The sequence below is a fragment of the Pseudophryne corroboree genome, chromosome 9, assembly GCF_028390025.1.
Source record: "Pseudophryne corroboree isolate aPseCor3 chromosome 9, aPseCor3.hap2, whole genome shotgun sequence".
NCBI lineage: Eukaryota > Metazoa > Chordata > Amphibia > Anura > Myobatrachidae > Pseudophryne > Pseudophryne corroboree.
The window spans coordinates 150,527,414-150,540,575 of record NC_086452.1 but is presented as its reverse complement, the minus strand read 5'-3'; the positions used below and the strand labels follow the sequence as shown (position 1 = coordinate 150,540,575).

The window sequence follows — 13,162 nt, the reverse complement described above, 5'->3', positions numbered from 1 at the left end:
TGTATTATTATTATAATATATACCACCTAACCGTGGTTTTTAAATACCACCTAACCGTGGCAGTCCGTCCATAATTGTATACTAGTATCCAATCCATCCATCTCCATTGTTTACCTGAGGTGCCTTTTAGTTCTGCCTATAAAATATGGAGAACAAAAAAGTTGAGGTTCCAAAATTAGGGAAAGATCAAGATCCACTTCCACCTCGTGCTGAAGCTGCTGCCACTAGTCATGGCCGAGACGATGAAATGCCAGCAACGTCGTCTGCCAAGGCCGATGCCCAATGTCATAGTACAGAGCATGTCAAATCCAAAACACCAAATATCAGAAAAAAAAGGACTCCAAAACCTAAAATAAAATTGTCGGAGGAGAAGCGTAAACTTGCCAATATGCCATTTACCACACGGAGTGGCAAGGAACGGCTGAGGCCCTGGCCTATGTTCATGGCTAGTGGTTCAGCTTCACATGAGGATGGAAGCACTCAGCCTCTCGCTAGAAAACTGAAAAGACTCAAGCTGGCAAAAGCACCGCAAAGAACTGTGCGTTCTTTGAAATCCCAAATCCACAAGGAGAGTCCAATTGTGTCGTTTGCGATGCCTGACCTTCCCAACACTGGACGTGAAGAGCATGCGCCTTCCACTATTTGCATGCCCCCTGCAAGTGCTGGAAGGAGCACCCGCAGTCCAGTTCCTGATAGTCAGATTGAAGATGTCAGTGTTGAAGTACACCAGGATGAGGAGGATATGGGTGTTGCTGGCGCTGGGGAGGAAATTGACCAGGAGGATTCTGATGGTGAGGTGGTTTGTTTAAGTCAGGCACCCGGGGAGACACCTGTTGTCCGTGGGAGGAATATGGCCGTTGACATGCCAGGTGAAAATACCAAAAAAATCAGCTCTTCGGTGTGGAGGTATTTCACCAGAAATGCGGACAACAGGTGTCAAGCCGTGTGTTCCCTTTGTCAAGCTGTAATAAGTAGGGGTAAGGACGTTAACCACCTCGGAACATCCTCCCTTATACGTCACCTGCAGCGCATTCATAATAAGTCAGTGACAAGTTCAAAAACTTTGGGTGACAGCGGAAGCAGTCCACTGACCAGTAAATCCCTTCCTCTTGTAACCAAGCTCACGCAAACCACCCCACCAACTCCCTCAGTGTCAATTTCCTCCTTCCCCAGGAATGCCAATAGTCCTGCAGGCCATGTCACTGGCAAGTCTGACGAGTCCTCTCCTGCCTGGGATTCCTCCGATGCATCCTTGCGTGTAACGCCTACTGCTGCTGGCGCTGCTGTTGTTGCCGCTGGGAGTCGATGGTCATCCCAGAGGGGAAGTCGTAAGCCCACTTGTACTACTTCCAGTAAGCAATTGACTGTTCAACAGTCCTTTGCGAGGAAGATGAAATATCACAGCAGTCATCCTACTGCAAAGCGGATAACTGAGTCCTTGACAACTATGTTGGTGTTAGACGTGCGTCCGGTATCCGCCTTTAGTTCACAGGGAACTAGACAATTTATTGAGGCAGTGTGCCCCCGTTACCAAATACCATCTAGGTTCCACTTCTCTAGGCAGGCGATACCGAGAATGTACACGGACGTCAGAAAAAGACTCACCAGTGTCCTAAAAAATGCAGTTGTACCCAATGTCCACTTAACCACGGACATGTGGACAAGTGGAGCAGGGCAGGGTCAGGACTATATGACTGTGACAGCCCACTGGGTAGATGTATGGACTCCCGCCGCAAGAACAGCAGCGGCGGCACCAGTAGCAGCATCTCGCAAACGCCAACTCTTTCCTAGGCAGGCTACGCTTTGTATCACCGCTTTCCAGAATACGCACACAGCTGAAAACCTCTTACGGCAACTGAGGAAGATCATCGCGGAATGGCTTACCCCAATTGGACTCTCCTGTGGATTTGTGGCATCGGACAACGCCAGCAATATTGTGTGTGCATTAAATATGGGCAAATTCCAGCACGTCCCATGTTTTGCACATACCTTGAATTTGGTGGTGCAGAATTTTTAAAAAAACGACAGGGGCGTGCAAGAGATGCTGTCGGTGGCCAGAAAAATTGCGGGACACTTTCGGCGTACAGGCACCACGTACAGAAGACTGGAGCACCACCAAAAACTACTGAACCTGCCCTGCCATCATCTGAAGCAAGAAGTGGTAACGAGGTGGAATTCAACCCTCTATATGCTTCAGAGGTTGGAGGAGCAGCAAAAGGCCATTCAAGCCTATACAATTGAGCACGATATAGGAGATGGAATGCACCTGTCTCAAGTGCAGTGGAGAATGATTTCAACGTTGTGCAAGGTTCTGATGCCCTTTGAACTTGCCACACGTGAAGTCAGTTCAGACACTGCCAGCCTGAGTCAGGTCATTCCCCTCATCAGGCTTTTGCAGAAGAAGCTGGAGGCATTGAAGAAGGAGCTAACACGGAGCGATTCCGCTAGGCATGTGGGACTTGTGGATGCAGCCCTTAAGTCGCTTAACAAGGATTCACGGGTGGTCAATCTGTTGAAATCAGAGCACTACATTTTGGCCACCGTGCTCGATCCTAGATTTAAAGCCTACCTTGGATCTCTCTTTCCGGCAGACACAGGTCTGCTGGGGTTGAAAGACCTGCTGGTGACAAAATTGTCAAGTCAAGCGGAACGCGACCTGTCAACATCTCCTCCTTCACATTCTCCCGCAACTGGGGGTGCGAGGAAAAGGCTCAGAATTCCGAGCCCACCCGCTGGCGGTGATGCAGGGCAGTCTGGAGCGACTGCTGATGCTGACATCTGGTCCGGACTGAAGGACCTGACAACGATTACGGACATGTCGTCTACTGTCACTGCATATGATTCTCTCAACATTGATAGAATGGTGGAGGATTATATGAGTGACCGCATCCAAGTAGGCACGTCACACAGTCCGTACTTATACTGGCAGGAAAAAGAGGCAATTTGGAGGCCCTTGCACAAACTGGCTTTATTCTACCTAAGTTGCCCTCCCACAAGTGTGTACTCCGAAAGAGTGTTTAGTGCCGCCGCTCACCTTGTCAGCAATCGGCGTACGAGGTTACATCCAGAAAATGTGGAGAAGATGATGTTCATTAAAATGAATTATAATCAATTCCTCCGCGGAGACATTGACCAGCAGCAATTGCCTCCACAAAGTACACAGGGAGCTGAGATGGTGGATTCCAGTGGGGACGAATTGATAATCTGTGAGGAGGGGGATGTACACGGTGATATATCGGAGGGTGAAGATGAGGTGGACATCTTGCCTCTGTAGAGCCAGTTTGTGCAAGGAGAGATTAATTGCTTCTTTTTTGGGGGGGGTCCAAACCAACCCGTCATATCAGTCACAGTCGTGTGGCAGACCCTGTCACTGAAATGATGGGTTGGTTAAAGTGTGCATGTCCTGTTTTGTTTATACAACATAAGGGTGGGTGGGAGGGCCCAAGGATAATTCCATCTTGCACCTCTTTTTTCTTTTCTTTTTCTTTGCATCATGTGCTGATTGGGGAGGGTTTTTTGGAAGGGACATCCTGCGTGACACTGCAGTGCCACTCCTAGATGGGCCCGGTGTTTGTGTCGGCCACTAGGGTCGCTAATCTTACTCACACAGCTACCTCATTGCGCCTCTTTTTTTCTTTGCGTCATGTGCTGTTTGGGGAGGGTTTTTTGGAAGGGACATCCTGCGTGACACTGCAGTGCCACTCCTAGATGTGCCCGGTGTTTGTGTCGGCCACTAGGGTCGCTAATCTTACTCACACAGTCAGCTACCTCATTGCGCCTCTTTTTTTCTTTGCGTCATGTGCTGTTTGGGGAGGGTTTTTTGGAAGGGCCATCCTGCGTGACACTGCAGTGCCACTCCTAGATGGGCCCGGTGTTTGTGTCGGCCACTAGGGTCGCTTATCTTACTCACACAGCGACCTCGGTGCAAATTTTAGGACTAAAAATAATATTGTGAGGTGTGATGTGTTCAGAATAGGCTGAAAATGAGTGTAAATTATGTTTTTTGAGGTTAATAATACTTTGGGATCAAAATTACCCCCAAATTCTATGATTTAAGCTGTTTTTTAGGGTTTTTTTAAAAAAACACCCGAATCCAAAACACACCCGAATCCGACAAAAAAAATTCGGTGAGGTTTTGCCAAAACGCGGTCGAACCCAAAACACGGCCGCGGAACCGAACCCAAAACCAAAACACAAAACCCGAAAAATTTCCGGCGCTCATCTCTAGTAAAAATGCGGCAATTCAACAAAAGTATATTCAATTGAAGAATGTCGATTCGACAACAGTGCTTTTCGACAGTAATTTCGTCAATTTCATTCCGCCTCCCTTTGCTGGCGGAATCTAATAAAAAAAATTTAAAACATGTTTTTTTTTGTGTTTTTTTTATTGCTAATAGCACATCTATTTATATTAGAAGGGATTAGGTACTTGGTTTGTCTATTTAGGAGCCACAAGTAAAAACCAGACAAAAAAATGCGTGGGGTCCCCCCTTCTAAGCATAGCCAGCCTCGGGCTCTTTGAGCTGGTCCTGGCTGTAAAAATACGGGGGGGAAATTGACAGGGGATCCCCCGTATTTTTAGAACCAGCACCGGGCTCTGCGTCCGGTCCTGGTGCAAAAAATACAGGGGACAAAAAGCGTAGGGGTCCCCCGTATTCTATGAACCAGCTCCACTAGCTGGGGAGATAATGCCACAGCCGGGGGACACTTTTATACCGGTCCCTGCGGCCGTGACATTAAAACCCCAACTAGTCACCCCTGGCCGGTCAATTTCCCCCCCCGTATTTTTACAACCAGGACCGGCTCAAAGAGCGCAAGGCTGGTTATGCTTAGGAGGGGGAACCCCACGCAATTTTTTTCGGTATTTTTTAACCATTTTTGCGCCGTCGTAAAAGTCGAATCCAGGACGCACTTTATCCGTCAATTGGTCCGTTTTTCGACAGCGGGACTGTCGAATCTGTTTTTTTATTGAATATGTCGAATTCCGGCGCCGGCGGACGGAATTCGACAGTCGAATTGTGTAGAATTTAAAAACGGGGGGGAAAAAGCCGCAATTCGCCCGGAATTGCATATACCATATGCAATTGCGGTCGAATTGCAGCGAAAGTCGAAAAACGGGGCATTTTCGACAAAAAAACCATTTCATGCATTTACAGTATACACTAATGCTACGTCCAGTTACATGGCAGTTACTGTAGGATCTGATTGGCTGGTACTTTGGGGAACATCTACTAAGCAGTGATAAAAGTGGAGAAGAAAGCCAGTGGAGAAGGTGCCTATGGCAACCAATCAGCTGCTCTGTATACTTTTACAGTATGCAACTTATTAATGTTACGTTAATGCTGATTGGTTGCCATGGGCAACTTCTCCACTGGCTCACTTCTCCACTTTTATCACTGCCTAGTACATGTTACCCTTTATCTTCTACCACTTTATCTCCATCCAAGGCTTAGTAAATAGACCCATAAGCCCCCTGATGCTACTGCACTGTATCATACTGTACCTCCCAACATGACCCTCTCCACTGGAGGGACAAAATGCTTTATTCCTGGAATAATTAAATTACCTGTGGGGAACTACAGTGTACTGTAGTTATTTGAATATGAAGGTGTTTCACCAAAGGTGATGGCTAGCATTAATTAACAGTGTGCCCTGTTGCTTTGCCCCCAGTAGATTTGCCCCAGTAGTTGTGCCCTCTGTTGCCTTTCCCCCATTAGTTGTGCCCCCTGTTGCTTTTCCCCTAGTAGATTTGCCCCCTGTTGCTGTGCCCCCTGTAGCTGTGCCCGGGTGTAGTATGGTATGCCGGCGGTTGGGCTCCCGGTGACCAGCATACTGGCACCGGGAGCCCGACCGCCGGCATACCGACAGTGTGGCGAGCGCAAATGAGCCCCTTGCGGACTCGCTGCGCTCGCCACGCTGCGTGCACGGTGGTGCGCTATGCACACCACGCTATTTTATTCTCCCTCCAGGGGGGGGGGGTGTGGACCCCCACGAGTGAGAATAAGTGTCGGTATGCCGGCTGTCGGGATTCCAGCGCCGGTATACTGTGCGCCGGGATCCCAAGAGCCGGCATATTGAAGAAAACCCGCTGTGCCCCAGTAGTTGTCCCCCCTGTTGCTATTTCCCCTGCTATGCATGGCAACCCTCCCCCCAGGCAAACATACTGTATTTCTAAACAATAGATGATGTCTCCTTTCACTCCAAAAGAGTTAATCCAATTTGCCCAGAATACACATCCATATGCAGATACTGAATTTCTAAACAATAGATGACTTCTCCTTTCACTCCATTTCTACAATGTGATACAAACAAGCTGATCAGGCCGGCTCTGATGTTACACACTCGCCCAGAAAATGTATGGGAAGGCCTGTATTTTTCCTCAGAAAATGACCAGTTACTACCAACAAATGTCTCCTTCTTTAAATACTGTATTTTGTTTGAATTCATATAATTGTTTGGAGGTCATTAGTCCTAGAACACAATGAAATGCATTGGTGTATTAAATATTATATTATCACCCAAGATTGCATGGCAGAATGCAGTCACATTGGGTGAATGTGTCACCTGGAGCAGGCAGGATCATACTGCATCTAACAGTGTACTGTACTTCTTATTAGGCTCATTCAGATACTGTATACCCAAAATAGGAGGGAAAGCAAATACAGTACATTGGGCGCATTTATCAATGAGTACATCGCTGAGTGTGTGTGGGCACCCTCCTCTCCTGTAGCTGTGACTGTCTCTGCTATCAAACTGAGCACTAGAGACTGGCACAGTGCCAGAGTCTACAGCGCGTGCGTTGGACTTTGAAATAATGGCGCAGCGGCCATTTTTCTGAGTAGACTCTGGCACTCAGAGCGCTAGCAGCAGTGGTGACAGCTACGAGAGAGGATGGAGCCCAAACATGGAGTCTGCAGATGCCCATAGTACTACTGTGTAGCATAACGTGAATAATGTCCTGTACATTACTGTGCTCCGTTATGTGAGTAAGGCACACGCCCCTTTTTTGCCACACGTACCTTCCCTATTTCAAATATGAGAGGGCACCAGTTCTTTACTTTGCCAGGGCTGCACTGACCCCTAAATACAACCCTGGGGGCTAGTCACCTCGCATACCATATCTGTGTGCCTGATCGTAGCCCTGCAACATTTTGCAGGGCTACGATCGGGCCGGAATTAGCCCCTTAGTCATGAAGTAGTGACAAACATGAAAAAGTGGAGTAGTTACCCATGGCAACCAATCAGATTCTCGGTATAATTTTATACTATAGTATGCAATTTATAAATGTTACCACAATGCTGATTGCTTCACTTCTCTGTTTTCACTGCCTAACATGCTGCTACAGTATGTTCTACATGAAATCCCAGCCAGATATTTACAGTACTTCACGAACGAGCTTGCACCCCCTCATACAAAGCTCTGTAGTACTCTAATTGAACCATAATTTGCTACTGTACTGTTACTACTGTACTGTGCATGTACTTGAGTCTTATTATTGTGTATTGTAGAGTGCACCGCATAGTGTGAAGATGGTGAAAACCAAAGCATTCTTTTCTGGAGCACAGCCCCAGGGCTGGTGAGAGACCTTCTGGGCAAGGTGACTCACCTTCAAGCGCAAATTGATGGACTGACAGGAAAACTGGATGGACTTTGTAGTGATAACAGCAAGGGGGTGGGGGGAGTTTCAAGGCTCGTTACTGATACATTATACAGTGCACTGTAGACTCTCTCTACTAAGGGGAAAAATAACACAAAACAGAACTGTAAACTAGAAAAAATTTAATAAAAAACAAAAACATGAAAGAAATAAACAAAAATTAAATGTGCTGCAAAATAATTTGGAACATTCTGTTCACCACCGCCCACAGGATTAGAATCAATTGCCGGACTTGCTCTGTGAAAATAAAAAACAATGTATAGTATTAGTACAGTAACACAGGTTGAGTACTGTACAGTATACTGTACAGCACTTCAAAGTTTATGAACAGTATGCATGTAAAACAACATTATTATTATTACTGTACCCCTTGAAAGATTGTCCGGCCCATAGCCCTTCTGTTCTGGTCCTGGTTGGGCGGTGGTGGTGGTGGCGGTGGTGGTGGTGGAGGTGGAGGTGGGAGCCGGAGGGCGCAGTGGGCCCTGGTCCGCCTGGAGGCCTGTCAATGTGGAAAAATAAACACATTGGACCCTGTACAGTAGTTACTGTATCAAACACATTGGTCACAGCATTAACATTGTCCCCAGCAGTGATCAAACAGAAGCATTCACCCCCACAGGAATAAAGCACATTGCCCCCCCCACAGTAAGCAAACACATTGTTCCCCGTACTAAGCAAAATCAGCAGGCCCAGCAGTAACTTTTGGGGTAGTAAAGCATAACACAGTATACAGTACTTACCATACCCCTAACCTTTAACCCACATTTTCTGCAACCTAACCCTAAAAACTCCTCCACAGCTTAGCCCTAACCCTCCACGCCATAGAGTAACCTTTACCTCCACCAGCAATGCCTACACTTAACCATCTCTGGCGGTGACTAAGCCAAAGCCCTCTTCCCTGCAGCCTATTGACTTAGCTTACTTATTGAGGGTCCAGGAGTGCCGGATGGTGGGGTGGTGGTGCTGCTGGTGGTGGTAGTGGTGGTCATCAGAGGTCCTAGTAGGTCCAGGTAAGCCTGGAGGACTTTCACTGTGGAAAAAAAATAAACATCATTGGCCCCTGTGCAGTAGTTACTGTATCAAAGACATTGCCCACAGCAATCAAACACAAGTATTCACCCCCACAGGAATAAAGCACATTGCCCCCCGCTACAGTATGCCTAATTTCCCCTGTCAAATACTGCATGTACTGTACTTTTTACTGTATATCCATATCCAGTATACTGTATCCAATTTGTCTGTTTGTTCATTCTCCATAACATGTCCATTGGTGCTCACCCAATACTGTGTTTAAATCAACCTACTGTAAATATTTTTAATACAGTATATGCAATTGTGTTATGTTATCTGTTACCTTTTAGATAATGTACCCTACTGTATATTTACTTTATGTTACAGCTACAGTACTGTAGTTTCCTATTATTTTCATACACCGCAGTGGTCCCTCAGAGGGTGAGTCATATAAGGTACCATTGTCTACTCTATGTTTGATTACTCCCTATTGTCCAAAAGTGAGCTGACCAGACAGAGTGGCTCTCTGGCTGATGTAATTACCTTGATTAGAATATGTATTGTATTCCAATGCTGTAAGATCCTAAGACACAGAGGTCACACACACCCCAGCAATATGAAGCTTTGGGAGGTTTAGTATACAGTAAGTAGAGCTACCCAGAGAGGTGAAGAGAGATTCTTGGATACCAGGCTAAGAAGTAAGGTTCTGCCAGGGATCGGCTTGGGACCCATTATATTGGATTTATCTGGGTCTCTGTGTTGCTAGAAGAGACTCTCTGCTCCCAGACTAAGAAGTAATGTTCTGTCAGGAGATTGTGGTGGGAAATGTCATGTGGAATTGGATTACGGAAGTGTGCTGAACTGTGTTATAGCCTATTCTGTCAATAAATCACTGTTGGTTTTTCATCTACCACCATGCCTGAGTGATTTGGAACACGGTATACTGTACTCAAAATTTTTTTACACGCACTAATCAAAATCAGCAGGCCCTGCAGTAACTTTTGGGGTAGTAAAGCATAACACAGTATACAGTACTTACCATACCCCCTACCTTTGCTACAGCATAACCCTAAAAACTCCTCCACAGCTTAGCCCTAATCCTCCCCGCCATAGACTAACCTTAACCTCCACCAGCAATGCCTAAACTTAACCATCGCTGGCGATGACTTAGCCAAAGCCCTCTTCCCTGCAGCCTATTGACTTAGCTTACTCATTGAGGGTTCGGCTACATGTACGTCCACTGGCCGGGTGGTGGTGGTGGAGGTAGAGGCAGCCAGAGGGCGCAGTCGGCCCAGGTGCGACTGGAGGCCTGTCAATGTGGAAAAATAATAAAACACATTGGCCCCTGTACAGTATTTACTGTATCAAACACATTGGTCACAACATTAACATTGTCCCCAGCAGTGATCAAACAGAAGCATTCACCCCCATTGGAATAAAGCACATTGGACCCCCCACAGTAAGCAAACACATTGTTCCCCCGTACTAAGCAAAATCAGCAGGCCCGGCAGTAACTTTTGAGGTAGTAAATCATAACACAGTATACAGTATTTAGGGGGTAATTCTGAGTTGATCGCAGCAGGAATTTTGTTAGCAATTGGGCAAAACCATGTGCACTGCAGGGGAGGCAGATATAATGTGCAGAGAGAGTTAGATTTGGGTGGGGTGTGTTCAATCTGCAATCTAAATTGCATCGTAAAAATAAAGCAGCCACTATTTACCCTGCACAGAAACAAAATAACCCTCCCAAATCTAACTCTCTCTGCACATGTTATACTGTATCTGCCAACCCTGCAGTGCACATGGTTTTGCCCAATTGCTAACAAAATTCCTGCTGCGATCAACTCAGAATTACCCCCTTAGTACCATACCCCCTACCTTTAACCCACCTTTTCTGCAGCCTAACCCCAAAAACTCCTCCACAGCTTAGCCCTAACCCTTCTCGCCATAGACTATCCTTAACCCCCACCAGCGATGCCTAAACTTAACCATCCCTGAACGTGACTTAGCCAAAGCCCTCTTCCCTGCAGCCTATTGACTTAGCTTACTCATTGAGGGTCCAGCGATATACGCTGGTCTGGTGGTGCTGGTGCTGGTGGTGGTGGTGAAGGTGGGAGCCGGAAGGCGCGGTTGGCCCTGGTCCGCCTGGAGTTCTGTCAATGTGGAAAATAAATTAAACACATTGGCCCCTGTACAGTAGTTACTGTATCAAACACATTGGGGGTCATTCTGAGTTGTTCGCTCGCTAGCAGGTTTTATCAGCCATGCAAACATTAAGCCGCTGCCCATTGGGAGTGTATCATATCTTAGCTTAGCAGAAGTACGAATGAATGCATCGCAGTGCGGCAGCAAAAAAAAATGGTGCAGTTTCAGAGTACAGTAGCTCCAGACCTACTCAGCGCTTGCAATCACTTCAGACCATTCAGTTCCGGATTTGACGTCACAAACACGCCCTGCGTTCTCCCAGCCACGCCTGCATTTTTCCGAACACTCCCTGAAAACGGTTATTTGACACCCAGAAACGCCCCTTTCCTGTCAATCACTCTGCGGCCACCATTGCGACTGAAAAGCTTTGCTAGAACCTGTGTGAAACTACATCGCCCATTGTGAAAGTACTTTGCGTGCACATTGCGCCGCATACGCATGCCCAGAAGTGCCGTTTTTTCACTTAATCGCTGCACAGCGAACATTTTTAGCTAGCGATCAACTTGGAATGACCCCCATTGCCCACAACATTAACACTGTCCCCAGCAGTGATCAAACAGAAACATTCACCCCCACAGGAATAAAGCACATTGGCCCCCCCACAGTAATCAAACACATTGTTCCCTGTACTTAGTAAAAACAGTAGGCCCGGCAGTAACTTTTGGGGTAGTAAAGCATAACACAGTATACAGTACAGTACAGTATACAGTACTTTAACCCACATTTCTGCAGCCTAACCCCAAAGACTCCTCCACAGCTTAGCCCTAACCCTCCCTGCCATAGACTATCCTTAACCTCCACCAGCGATGCCTAAACTTAACAATCCCTGGAGGTGATTTAGCCAAAGCCCTCTTCCCTGCAGCCTATTGACTTTGCTTACTTATTGAGGGTCTGGGAATGCTGGAAGGTGGAGGAGTGGTGGTGGTGGTGGTGGTGGTGGAGGAGGTGGGAGCCAGAGGGCGCAGTGTTCCCAGGTACGCCTGGAGGCCTGTCACTGTGGAAAATTAATAAAAACCATTGGTCCCTGTACAGTAGTTACTGTTTCAAACACATTGCCCACAACATTAACATTGTCCCCAGCAGTGATCAAACAAAAGCATTCACCCCCACAGGAATAAAGCACATTGGCCCCCCCACAGTAATCAAACACATTGTTCCCTGTACTTAGCAAAAACAGCAGGCCCGGCAGTAACTTTTGGGGTAGTACAGCATAACACAGTATACAGTACTTACCATACCCCCTACCTTTGCTACAGCATAACCCTAAAAACCCCTCCACAGCTTAGCCCTAATCCTCCCCGCCATAGACTAACCTTAACCTCCACCAGCAATGCCTAAACTTAACCATCCCTGGCGATGACTTAGCCAAAGCCCTCTTCCCTGCAGCCTATTGACTTAGCTTACTCATTGAGGGTTCGGCTACATGTACGTCCACTGGCCGCGTGGTGGTGGTGGTGGTGGTGGAGGCAGCCAGAGGGCGCAGTCGGCCCAGGTGGATGACACAATACTATTCTCTTCCACAGGTCTTGCGGAGTATCCTTCCCAAGGTGCAGGAACCAGCGTGGATGAAGTGACAGGACAGTTCCCTTGCTGTACCATGGTCGACCTACATGTGATGTGGACCTGAACCTCCGCCATGTAGCTGACAACCCCCCTCAGGTGAGATGTATTGCCCAAAACTCCCTCTTGTCCAAGTAACCCCGGCATGTCCAAAGTGCAGCCCTCCGCCATTTGCAAAACTGCACATCCAATCATGCCCTGATGCACCAATGCTTACGCAGTGTCAGGGCATGCTTGGATGTGTAGTTTCTCAAGTGCCGGAGGGTTGCATTTGGGACAAAGGCCGATGTAACCTGCTTGTACCTTGTCTTTGGATGACACAATACTATTCTCTTCCACAGGTCTTGCGGAGTATCCTTCCCAAGGTGCAGGAACCAGCATGGATGAAAAGGGACACGACAGTTCCCCTGCTGTACCATGGGCGACCTAACACAATACCACTGCATCTTTGAAATTTTACATTTTATTTACTAATTATTTAAAGAAAAACACACAACTTCTCATTTTAAAAATTTATTGAAGGTATATAATTGTATTTAATTTTGGATTAAAAAATAAAATGTAATTAAACAAAAAGTAGTGTTTGTTCTTCTTTACATTCTTTTCTTGTGTAGATACTGTGGGGTACATTTACTAACATTCGTAATTTCCGAAAATAGGTCAAAGTTCAATCACGAATGACATCGACAGTGTAAAACTGCAACTTTTTGAATTTATTACGATGGATT

General features: G+C 46.7%; 1 long non-coding RNA gene across 1 annotated transcript in view; it reads left to right on the top strand.

Moving 5' to 3' along the window:
• Nucleotides 1-12,950, top strand: part of LOC134956831 (uncharacterized) — a 132,701-nt gene extending 119,751 nt beyond the window's left edge. The window contains exons 2-3 of the long non-coding RNA XR_010186217.1: nt 12,398-12,533; nt 12,776-12,950. This is a non-coding gene — a long non-coding RNA (uncharacterized LOC134956831). The remainder of the gene's footprint in view (nt 1-12,397; nt 12,534-12,775) is intronic.
• The last annotated feature ends 212 nt before the right edge of the window (nt 12,951-13,162 follow it).